The sequence below is a fragment of the Babylonia areolata genome, chromosome 16 (assembly GCF_041734735.1).
Source record: "Babylonia areolata isolate BAREFJ2019XMU chromosome 16, ASM4173473v1, whole genome shotgun sequence".
Taxonomy (NCBI): Eukaryota; Metazoa; Mollusca; class Gastropoda; order Neogastropoda; family Buccinidae; genus Babylonia; species Babylonia areolata.
The window spans coordinates 7,776,289-7,788,788 of NC_134891.1; the positions used below are offsets into that span (position 1 = coordinate 7,776,289).

At 43.5% G+C, this 12,500-nt stretch overlaps 1 protein-coding gene across 1 annotated transcript in view; it reads left to right on the top strand.

Moving 5' to 3' along the window:
* Positions 1-914: 914 nt before the first annotated feature.
* The window catches only part of LOC143291104 (uncharacterized), a 28,400-nt gene continuing 16,814 nt past the window's right edge, over positions 915-12,500 (top strand). Inside the window, exon 1 of the mRNA XM_076600729.1 lies at positions 915-1,017. The gene's annotated coding sequence lies outside the window, so the exon portion shown is untranslated. The remainder of the gene's footprint in view (positions 1,018-12,500) is intronic.

The following is a 12,500-nucleotide window of genomic DNA, read 5'->3' on the forward strand; positions in this document are numbered from 1 at the left end:
GATTTTCCTGAGACAGACACAGAGAGAGAGAGAGACAAACAGACAGACAGAGAGACAGAGACAGACAGACAGAGAGAGATTGAATCTTCTCTCAGATCCTGAGATTTGTGACACACACAAAGATAATGCACTTCATTTTCAATGGCATTCCGACAGAAAGGACAACACCTATCATCATTATCTAAATAGGGTCTGTATCGCAAATAACTATGTTTTATGGGGGATATAACTTGAACAAGAGAGAGAGAGACAGAGACAGAGAGAGACAGACAGACAGAGAGAAAAAAACCGAATGAATGAATGAATGAATGAATGAATCTGTATTTTCCTGATTTTTCTGAGAGACAGAGACAGACAGAGAGAGGGAGAGACAGACAGACAGACAGATTTAAGACACAGAGAGAGAGACAGACAGACAGAGAGAGAGAGAAAAAAACACGAATGAATGAATGAATGAATCTTTATTTTCCTGATTTTCCTGAGAGACAGAGACAGAGAGAGAGAGAAACAGACAGACAGAGACACAGAGAGAGACAAAGAGACAGAGACAGACAGAGAGACAGAGACAGAGAAAGATATGCAGGGACAGCCACCCACCCACCCACCCACCTTATAACCCTTTGTCTTCAAACCACTGATCAATCAATCCACCACGATACTTTAACTAACCCTTCACGTGCGGGGAATCCCACGTACCCCAAAACAGCAGCGTCCTCGCATGCTAGGCGAAAGCGAGCGAGCGAGCGAGACCAGACGCACGCACACACACACACACACTTGTCACTGATTGGTTGTTGATGACGCCTCCAGTCCCTTCCCTTTCCCTTCCCAACATGCTCCTTCCTCCTCCCACTTAACGAAGGAGTTCAAAATAAATGGTCGACGCTTTTAGACCGTCTGTTCTTTGAACGGCTCCGACTTGAAGAGGAAGAACACAGCACGACTGCTGAGACCAGTTCCCAATCTTTTTCCTGGAACTTTGGCACTCTTGTTTCTTTTGTTTGTTGTTTTTGAGGGGTAAGTTTATTTGTTGGAATGGCTTTTTGCTTCGGTTCGTTTCGTTTTTTTGTTTTTTTTAATTGTTTCGCTTCTTTTCTTTCTGCAAGTTAATGTGTGTGGGGGGCAGCTTAGATTGCAAAAAAGACGGGGAGGGGATTGGGGGTGGGGGGTGAGTGGGGGGGGGGGGGAGGAGTTTTGTTATGTGTGAGTGTGTGTCTTATTTTTCTTCGGTTCGTTTCGTTTCGTTTCGTTTTACTTCATTGCTTTTTCTTTCTGCAAGTTAAATGTGTGTGTCGGCTTAGATTGGAAAAAAAGAGGGGAAGGGGATGGAGGGGGGGCGGGAGGGGTAGGGGGTGGGGGAGGACTGTTATTACGTGTGAGTGTGTGCCTTATTTTTTATTTAGTATTATTATTATTATTGTTCAATGTTTTCAAGCTGTTTGAAAATTGTTCAGATTTTTTGTTTTACTTGTTGTCCTCTTTCTCTTTTTGTTTGAAATTAGCTATAAAAAAAATATTAGTGAATGTGTGTGTGTGTGTGTGTGTGTGTGTGTGTGTGTGTGTGAGAGAGAGAGAGAGAGAGAGAGAGGGAGACTTGCCTTTTCGTTTTCTGTGTGTGTGTGTGTGTGTGTGTGTGTGTATCTATTTTCTTGTATGTGTCTTTTGTCTCTTCCTGCCTATGTCTACCTTTCTTTCTTTCTTTCTTTCACTCTTTCATTCTTTGCCTTTCTTTTTGTTTAAATTTTTCTTTCTTTCTTTCTGTCTTTCATTCTTTGCCTTTCTTTTTGTTTAAATTTTTCTTTCTTTCTTTCTGTCTTTCTTTGTCTATTTCTTTCTTTGTCTTTCTCTCGGTCTTTGTGTTTCATTTTCTTTGTGTTTGTCTTTCTTTATGTGTGTTTCTTTGTCATTCTGATTTCTTTAGCTTTCTTTCTTTCTTTCATTGTCTTTCTTTCTTTCAATCTTTGTGTTTGTCTTTTCTTTCTTTCTTTCTTTCTTTCTTTCTTTGTCCTCTTTGTGTTTGTCTTTCTTTGTGTGTCTTTCAGTGTTTTTCTTTGTTTCTTTTTCTATCTTTCTTTGTCTTTCTGTCTTTCAACTCTTTTGATCTCCCGACTTTTGTTGAGTAACATGGTTGAATGTCTTGGTAAATTGTTGTTTAATATTTTACACTCCTGTCCTTGATGAAGACTTCTTTACCTTTCTCAATCCTCGAAGTCAAATTAACTTTGATATCTTTGTCTGCATATTCTGTGTGGCATGTGTACGACCTGTACATAGTCAGCCAAGAATCAAATGCCGCTTTGTGTTCAGCACGTTAATTTCTGTTACTGTTGTTGATGTTTAAGACCTAAAGATTGTCATTCAAGAATTTTAAAAAATGTTGCTTTATGTTTAGCACGTAAATTTTATGTTGCTGTTGTTGCTGTTTAAATTAAACAAAGACCCAGTGGTTGTCAGTCAAGAATAAAATGCTGCTTTGTGTTCAGATTTCTGTTACTGTTGTTGCTGTTTAACTCATTCAGTCCTGCATCCAAGCAAATGCTCTGGCACCGAACTTTGTTTGAATAAAACGGTTTCCATGTTCCGACATGTGCATTAACCCTTTCACCACCAGTCAGTTTAGAGTTTAAAAAAAATCCCTTGTGGTATAAACACAGAAAAGACAGTGGCTAAGAATAACTGGGGATTCCTCATGCGATGTATAGAAAACATGGCCTATCCTACCACCGAACATTAAGAGCAGTAGGTTCATGGATAACAGACCAATGAATGGTCACCTTTCAGTGACATGGGTCCGCTACCACGCTTGAGCATAAATGCGAGCTTGGCGGGTAAAGGGTTAACTGCGAGCAGAGGGGAACTAACTTTTTACAGCATTTCCGGCTGTCTACGCATGTCCGTTAGGAGCCGGGGAAAAAAGGTTGATTTCGTATTTGTATTTGTATTTCTTTTTATCACAACAGATTTCTCTGTGTGAAATTCGGGCTGCTCTCCCCAGGGAGAGCGCATCGCTACACTACAGCGCCACCCTTTTTTTTTTTCTTTCTTTTTTATTGTATTTTTTCCTGCATGCAGTTTTATTTGTTTTTCCTATCGATGTGGATTTTTCTACAGAACTTTGCCAGGAACAACCCTTTTGTTGCCGTGGGTTCTTTTACGTGCGCTAAGTGCATGCTGCACACGGGACCTCGGTTTATCGTCTCATCCGAATGACTAGCGTCCAGACCACCACTCAAGGTCTAGTGGAGGGGGGGGGGGGAAATATCGGCAGCTGAACCGTCATTCGAACCAGCGCGCTCAGATTCTCTCGCTTCCTAGGCGGACGGGTTACCTCTAGGCCATCACTCCACAGCTTTATATTTCCCGCGGGGTTTTCTTCCGCATCAACATGGCAATGAAGCCTGCTGAGGCTCAGTGTAGACTCTTCGGGGCTGAATGGGTTAACTCTCTCCATACGAACGGCGAAAGAGACGACGTTAACAGCGTTTCATCCCAATTACCATCATCAAAATATTGCAAGCGGAACGTTCTTATACTGAAGGGGTGAATGTTGACAAAGAATACCACAGTTCTGACGACGGAAGCTAAAGGTTGGGTCATTGAGACACCCACTGGACATCCGAGGGGTCTGTGTAGAGGAGAAGAGAGGACTGGCTGTACTGAATGGATTAAGACCTAAAGATTGTCAGACAAGAACAAAACGCTGATTTATTTTGTACGTTAATTTCTATTGCTGTTGTTGTTGTATCTATAGCACAACGCCTGGCTTATATCAGAAATTGGTGGTATGAATTTACAGTTGGGCCAAACGGCCAAAGTGAGAGTTGTACGATCAATAGTTTCTCCATTGCAATGGGAATTCATTTACAGCTGTGTGTGTGTGTGTGTGTGTGTGTGTAGGACTATGACTCCCAATATATGAGGCAAGATTTCATTGGCTGTTAGTACTGCAGCCTTGAGGGCTAGTTGGTCCTTGCCCAACGGCGACTGTCCTAAAGCCCTCTTGGCCGAGAGAGTGGGAAAGAGGCACTCTCTGTTATTCTCAAAGTTTAGCCTGGATAGTCGAGCTTTTAAAAGCAAAGAATTGTCGGTGTAGTTTAGTGTCTGACTTTTGGACTTTATGGTTTGTTTCAAAGTAGTTTGCCCATTTTCCCTTACAAACACCATTAGACCACGGTTGATGAAAACGTTTTCTGACCTTGTTAAAAGTAATTGTCTACTAACTACATTAACTCAGTACGGCCAGTCCTCTCTTCTCCTCTACACAGACCCCTCGGATGTCCAGTGGGTGTGTCAATGACCCAACCTTTAGCTTCTGTCGTCAGAATTGTGGTATTCTTTGTCAACATTCACCTCTTCAGTATAAGAGCCTTCCGCTTGCAATATTTTGATGGTGGTAATTGGGGTGAAACGCTGCTAACGTCGTCTCTTTCGCCGTTCGTATGGAGAGAGTTAATGTCATATTCTGCTAAATGCTCTAGGTACAGAGAGACCACTTTTCATTATCCCACTTTTTGATTTTTTTTTCAGTTTAATTACAATCCAAAGGAGAATCACTGCAACACGGTTGATCAGTAATATAAATACGACTCGTTTTCGATTTTGCTTCATCTAAAAAGATTAACGCACACATCATTCTCACTGCTTCCCATTCCAGTTGATGAACACAAAAAGGGCAACAGACATCGGATAACATTGCATCAAAAAATCAACATTAAAGTCTAGCACCTGCTTCAACAGAAATGATGACCCAATCATATAGTCAACCACAGTGCCACCTTTACTTGTGCACATTCCAACATCAGCATCACACCCTTCCATACCATCAAATATAAACAGCGATGATATTTTACACATGTCTAGTACACGATAACCGTAGTTGTTCGGTCTTTGTCTTGAGGTGTTCCTTGACAAAGTTGAATATATTATTCTTCATAGCATTCTTAAAACACGTCATCAAAATGAATGGTATTAGATTGACTTACATCTAATAATAATGGAGTCTCCCGTCGGACCGACGGATGAGTAGGCAGGCAGGCTTGTTTGTCAGTGTGTGTCATCATATGGGAGAAGAGGCTGATTCTGGAATCGTAGCACTTTCCCACAGGTGCTGCAAGGGAAAACGTGCCCAGAAGTTGAGCCCTGCTTCCTTCGCTCACGCTTCTCCTTAATGGCCAGCGTTTTCAAACGTCTTTATACCACTAGAGCACAGCGTTCTCCAGCGAGAGCGGTCAAGGGCATCAGTTTCCCACAAAGCGATGTCTATGTCACAGGCTTTGAGGTTTGTCTTCAAGGTGTCCTTGAAGCGCTTGCAGGGTCTTCCAAGTTCGCGGTGGCCTTCCTTCAGCTGGCTATACAGTAGCATCTTCGGGATCCTACATAATCATTAAGACATTAAGTATATGCACTAAAGTCACCCGTTAGAAGTATGTCACAATCGTCATGTTTAGCTTTTAAATAATAAATTTCATTTTCTAACTCGTCAAACAGTTCAATATTGTTATAATGGAACAGTATCAGTATCAGTATCTCAAGGAGGCGTCACTGCGTTCGGACAAATCCATATACGCTACACCACATCTGCCAAGCAGATGCCTGACCAGCAGCGTAACCCAACGCGCTTAATCAGGCCTTGAGAAAATAAAATAATGGAAGCACTCGTGTGGAGTATTAACACCAACATCCGACCAGTCTTTTTCATATCCCGTTAAAGATTTCCTCAACAAAACTCATGCAACACAAACACATTTGTAAAGTAAATATGTACATCATCAAACGTAAATACTACATTTTACTGCAAATACCAATTCCGCTAGAACGAAGGTTAGAAAGACATGTACGGTTAAAATGCTTAATACCATAACCCTATTTTTTCAAAACAACATGACACAAATAAATTATCCACATCATCAGTCTTTGTTTCCAAGAACACAATAACATCAAACTGCTGTATGTACTCTGTAAACACTTTGTAACGCAGACGTGATCGCAAGCCGCACACAGAAATGTTAACTGTGCTGTGTCTGTGGCACTCCATTACATGAAACTAAACTGTTTGTTACCTTATCTTCCCAAGAAGATACACATGAACAGTTATTTCCACTGACAGTTGTAACTGATGGAGTCTCCCGTTGGTCCGACGGATGAGTAGGCAGGCAGGCTTATATGTCGGTGTGTGTGTCCTCATATGGGAGAAGAGGCCGATTCTGGATGCGTAGCACTTCCCACAGGTGTTTGCAAGGGAAAACGTCTCCAGAAGTTGAGCCCTGCTTCCTTCGCTCACGCTTCTCCTTAATGGCCAGCGTTCTCTTGTTTTCAAACGTCTTTATGCCACTAGAACACAGCATCCTCCAGCGACAGCGGTCAAGGGCATCAGTTTCCCAGGAAGCGATGTCTATGTCACAGGCTTTGAGGTTTGTCTTCAAGGTGTCCTTGAAGCGCTTGCGGTGGCCTTCCTTCAGAAGATACACGTGAACAGCTATTTCCACTGACAGCTGCAACTGGAGTACTGGGGATGCACGGTGTATACGTTGAGGAAACTACAGAATGATCAGAAACGTTATCAACAGAAGACGGGCGCAATAGCTGAGTGGTTAAAGCGTTGGACTTTCAATCTGAGGGTCCAGGGTTCGACTCTTGGTAACGGCGCCTGGTGGGTAAAGGGTGGAGATTTTTCCGATCTCCCAGGTCAACATATGTGCAGACCTGACAGTGCCTGAACCCCCTTCGTGTGTATACGCAAGCAAAAAAAAAAAAAAAAAAAAAAAAAAATCAAATACGCACGTTAAAGATCCTGTAATCCACGTCAGTGTCCGGTGGGTAATGGAAACAAGAATATACCCAGCATGCACACCCCCAAAAACGGAGTATGGCTGCCTACGTGGCGGGGTAAAAACGGTCATACACGTAAAAGCCTACTCATGTACATAACGAGTGAACGTGGGAGTTGCAGCTCACGAACGCAGAAGAAGAAGAAGTTATCAACAGAAGAAACGTCAAAGTATTGTATTTCTTTTTATCACATCAGATTTCTCTGTGTGAAATTCGGGCTGCTCTCCGCAGGGAGAGCGCGTCGCTACACTACAGCGCCACCCATTTAAAAAAAAAAAATTCCTGCGTGTAGTTTTATTTTTTTTTCCTATTTAGGGCAAAAATTAAGCCCCGTGGCCTTTCCACGCCTCTCCTTGGAATAGTAGTTTGGTTTTAGGGTTTGCATTTGCACGTTAATTCGCCTAAATTGTTATTCACCAAAGTCATATTTCTGCACTATGGTTCTAGAATCTCTGTGAAGAAGAGTTTTAAATTGCTTGAATTAACAAAACTTAGAAAAATCCGCTTCGACAGGAAAACAAATAAAATTGCAGGCAGACCCCCCCAAAAAAAAGAAAGAAAGAAAGAAAAAAAAAGGGGGGGTGGCGTTCTCAGTATAGCAACGTGCTCTCCGTTGGGAGAGCAGCCCAAATTTCACCACAGAGAAATCCATTGTGACAATAAGAGTAATATAAGACAAATGAGCGTAAGGTTACTAGTAGTATAGGGTGAAGAGGCGGGATGGTGTGGAATGGGACGGAGATGGTGAGAGGGGGCGTGGGGAGATCACCAATGACCAGGGTTCAGGATTCTGTTCCTGTGTCACTGGAGACAGGCACTTTGTAGTGTATTGTGTATTTCTCCTTTTTTTTTTTTTTTTTTGTCACAACATATTTCTTTGTGTGAAATTCGGGTTGCTCTCCCCAGGGAGAGCGCATCGCTCCACTGAGAGCGCCAACCCCCCCTTTTTTCTTTCTTTTTTCCCCCTGTGTGCAGTGTTTTTATTTGTTTTTCCTATCGAAGTGGATTTTTCTACAGCATTTCGCCAAGAAAAAAAACCCTTTTGTTGCCGTGGGTTCTTTTACATGCGCTAAGTGCATGCTGCACACACGAGACCTCGGTTTATCGTCTCATCGGAATGACTAGCGTCTAAACCACCACTCAAGGTCTAGTGGAGGGGAGAGAAAATATTGGCGGCTGAGCCGTGATTCGAACCAGCAGCGCAGCGCGCTCAGATTTCTCACGCTTCCTATGCGGACGCGTTACCTCTAGGCCATCACTCCACATTTGTTCTGCCTTTTTCTCACTCCACCCAGGTGTGATTGGATACGTTGCTTCGACTGGGGAAAGGGGTGGGGGGATCGGAGGGGTTAGAAAATGACAGAAGGAAAGGATCGAGTCCCTGTCCTCCCTACAACTCTTTTCTTGTCTTTTTTTAACTCACTCAGTACGGCCAGTCCTCTCTTCTCCTCTACACAGACACCTCGGATGTCCAGTGGGTGTCTGAATGACCCAACCTTTAGCTTTCGTCGTCAGAATTGTGGTATTCTTTGTCAACATTCACCTCTTCAGTATAAGAGCCTTCCGCTTGCAATATTTTGATGATGGTAATTGGGGTGAAACGCTGTTAACGTCGTCTCTTTCGCCGTTCGTATGGAGAGAGTTAATGTCTTTCTTCTCTTCTCTTTGTCATTCATTCACTCATTCTTTTTTTCTTTCTTTCTTTGTTGTTTTTTTCTCCCATGTGTTAATGTTGCGTAGTCCTCGTTCGAATGGAAGCCTTCTTTATTTATTTATTTCTTTGGGTTTTTTTTTCTCTCATGTATTCTGTTGTTGTTTTTTGTTTATAGAACTGTTTGTACTTCCTCGATAACAGAAATGTGTTAATGTTGCGTAGTCCTCGTTCGAATGAAAGCCTTCTTTCTTTCATTCTTTCTCTGTCTCTCTCTCTCCTGTCTTCTTTCTTTCTCTTTTCTTCGGTGTTTTTGTTTGTTTGGTTGTTGTTTTTTGGTGTTTTTTTTGTTTTTGGGGTGTTTTTTTAGGGTGGGGGGGGGGGGGTGTTTTGTTTTTCTTCTTCTTCTTCTTCTCAAAATATAATTACAGAAGCTTCTTAGTGTAATGTACGCTTGTTTGATTTTTCTTTTCTTATTTCTTTTGTCTTCCTTCCATTTTTCTTCTCACCTTTCTTTCTTCTCTCTTTCTTTCTTTCGTTTCTGTTTGCCTTCCTTTCGGGTCTTTCTTTCTATCTTTCTTTCTTTCTATCATTTCTTCTTTATATCATTCTCTCTTTCTTTCTTCTGTCTTTCTTTCGTTTCTTTGTTTGCCTTCCTTTCAGGTCTTTCTTTCTTTCTTTCTATCATTCTCTCTTTCTTTCTTTCATTTCTTCGACAACAGAAAAGTTCTGCTTTAATATGATAGGTTGGGTTCGTTTGAGTTCTTCTTTTTCTTTTTGTTTGTTTCTTGTTTTTTTGTGTTCCTTTTTCCCCTGTTTCATATCTCTCTTCAGACGGGCGCAATAGCCGAGTGGTTAAAGCGTTGGATTTTCACTCTGAGGGTCCCGGGATCGAATCTCGGTAACGGCGCCTGGTGGGTAAAGGGTGGAGTTTTTTTTTTCCGATCTCCCAGGTCAACATATGTACAGACCTGCTTTGGGCCTGAACCCCCTTCGTGTGTATACGGCAAGCAGAAGATCAAATACGCACGTTAAAGATCCCGTAATCCATGTCAGCGTTCGGTGGGTTATGGAAACAAGAACATACCCAGCATGCACACCCCGAAAACGGAGTATGGCTGCCTACATGGCAGGGTAAAAACGGTCGTAGACGTAAAAGTCCACTCGTGTACATACGAGTGAACGTGGGAGTTGGAGCCCACGAACGAAAAAGAAGAAGCAGAAGAAGAATGTCTCTCTTCTTCATCTTCTCTCTCTCTCTCTCTCTCTCTGGCTTCTTTCTTTCATCCATTCTTTGTTTCAGTCCTTGTTTTTTTTGTTTGTTGTTGTTTTGTTTTGTTTGTTTTTCTTTCTTTCTTTCTGTCTTCGTGTTCTTCCATGCAAAGTCTTCGTTCTTCATTTCTCCTTTTCTTTCCTTCCTTTATTCATTCTATCCCTCCTTTCATTCTGTCTTTCTTCCCCTTTCTGTGAAGGAAGAGAGAAGAGTGTAATTATTGTTGTCACCATGTCCTTTTTATTTCTTTCTTTCTTCTTTGCTGTGTCTTTTCCCTTCCTTCCTTCCTTCCTTTCATTCTGTCTTTCTGTGAAGAGTGAAAGTATTGCTGTTGTGACGTTGTTTGTCCTTTCTTTCTTCTTTGCTGTGTCCTTTCCCTCCTTCCTTCCTTCCTTCTTTTTTTTTCCTTCTGTCCCTCTGTGAAGGGAAAGGAGAATTGCTGCCATCTCGTTTGTGTTTTCTTTCTTTGCTGAGTCTTCTTCCTTCCTTCCTTCCTTCCTCCCCCCTCCCTTCCCTTCCTTACCCCCTCCCACCCTCCCTCCCTTCCTTCCTTCCCTTTCTTCCTCCCTTCCTTCTTTCCTTACTCCTTCTCTTCATCCCTCCCTTTCTTCCTTCCCCCCTCCCTCCCTTCCTCCCTCCCTCCCTTCCTTCCTTCCTCCCTCCTTCCCTCCCTCCCTCCCTTCCTTCCTTCCTTCCCTCCCTCTTTTTCCTTCCTCCCCCCTCCCTTCCCTTCCTTACCCCCTCCCACCCTCCATCCCTTCCTTCCTTCCTTCCCTTCCTTCCTTCCTCCTTCCCTTCCTTCCTTCCTTCCTCCTCCCTTCCTTCCTTCCCTCCCTCCTTTCCTTCCTTCCCCCCCTCCCTTCCTTCCTTTCTTTCATTCTGTCTTTCTGTGAAAGAAAAGGAGAAGTCTGTTTATCAATGCTGCCATCTCGCTTGTGTTTTCTTTCCTTGCTGTGTCTTCTTCCTTCCTTCCTTCCTTCCTTCCTTCCCCCATCCCTCCTTCCTTTCCCCCCATCCCTTTCCTCCCTCCCTTCCTTCCTTCCTCCCCTCTCCCTTCCCTTCCTTACCCCTCCCACCCTCCATCCCCCCTTCCTTCCTCCCTCCTTCCCTCCCTCCTTTCCTTCCTCTTTCCCTCCCTTCCTTCCTTCCTCCCCCCTCCCTTCCCTTCCTTACCCCCTCCTTCCCTCCCTCCCTTCCTTCCTTCCCCCTCCCACCCTCCTTTCCTTCCTCCCCCCTCCCTTCCCTTCCTTACCCCCTCCTTCCCTCCCTCCTTTCCTTCCTTCCCCCATCCCTCCTTCCTTTCCCCCCATCCCTTTCCTCCCTCCCTTCCTTCCTTCCTCCTTCCCTTCCTTCCCCCTCCCTCCCTTCCTTCCTTCTTCCCCCCTCCCTTCCCTTCCTCCCTCCCTCCCTCCCTCCCTTCCTTCCTTCCTTTCTTTCCTTCTGTCTTTCTGTGAAAGAAAAGGAGAAGTGTGTTTGCTTTCCTTGCTGTGTCTTCTTCCTTCCTTCCTTTCCTTCTGTCTTTCGTTGAAGGGAGGGAGAAGAGTGTAATTATTGCTGCCATGTTGTCTCCCCCACACACACCCCCACCCCCCACCCTCACTCCCTCGCCACGAATCAAGGGCGGAAAACCCTCACCTCCACACACACACACACACACACACACACACACACACACACACACACACACACAGCGCAAGAGGGGAGACGATTCTTGGCTCATCAAACCCCGGCTTTAGTTTTTCCGCTTTATTTCATTCACTTCATGTCAGTTTTTTTCTTCTTCTTCTTCTTCTTCTCCTTCTTTTTCGTAGTCATCGGCGTCATCGTCTGCCGGAACTCAGCAATTAGCATTCTCCTTGCTCCTTGGAAGAAGAGGGCGTGGGGTTGTGAGGTTGGGGGTGGGGGGTTTGGGGTGGAGAAGGATTGCGGAGTGGGGGAGGGGGAGGGGGAGGGGGTAGTGGTGGTAGGCGAGTTGTTTTTTTTTCGCATTGTTTGTTTGTTTGTTCGTTCGTTCGTTCGTTAGTTTGTTTGTTTGTTGGACAGTGTTATTGTTTACACCACCCCATTCCCCAACAAACCCAGCACCCTCCTCTGTCTCTCTCTCTCTCTGCCCTCTCTCTCTCTGCCCTCTCTCTGTCTCTCTCTATGGATCTGAAATATGGGGAACCTTAGATACATTCCATTCCGACAAAAAGCCCACACATTTGCTCTGAAAAAAAAAATCATTAAACGTCGCACCTAGAACATCAAATGATATGGTTTATGGTGAAACTGGAAGAGTACCATTACATATAGACGCAAAAACAAATGCCATCCGATACTGGCTGCGACTTTCAAGAATGACAGCTGAAAGGTTGCCTAAGAAAGCCTACATTATGCTTGTAAATCTAGACAATAACAATAAGTAATGCTGGGTATCAGGTATTCGCAACTTTCTTGCCATGTATGGATTTGGTTATGTATGGCAAAACGAAGGTGTACAAAATGTAACCTGGTTTTTACGTGTCTTCAAAGAGCGATTGATTGACTGTTGGAAACAAGGATGGTGTTGTAAGATTCAGGAACACGAGCGATATTGTGTATATAGAAAATTTTTATTTGAATTTTCATTAGAACCGTATTTCGAGTACATTAAGAATAAGGCATTAAGGGACATCTACATCAGATTCAGATTAGGCATTACTGATATAAGAATCCATAAATTTCGCTATTCCACAAACCTTCCTGTGAACTTACGTTGCCCTTTAT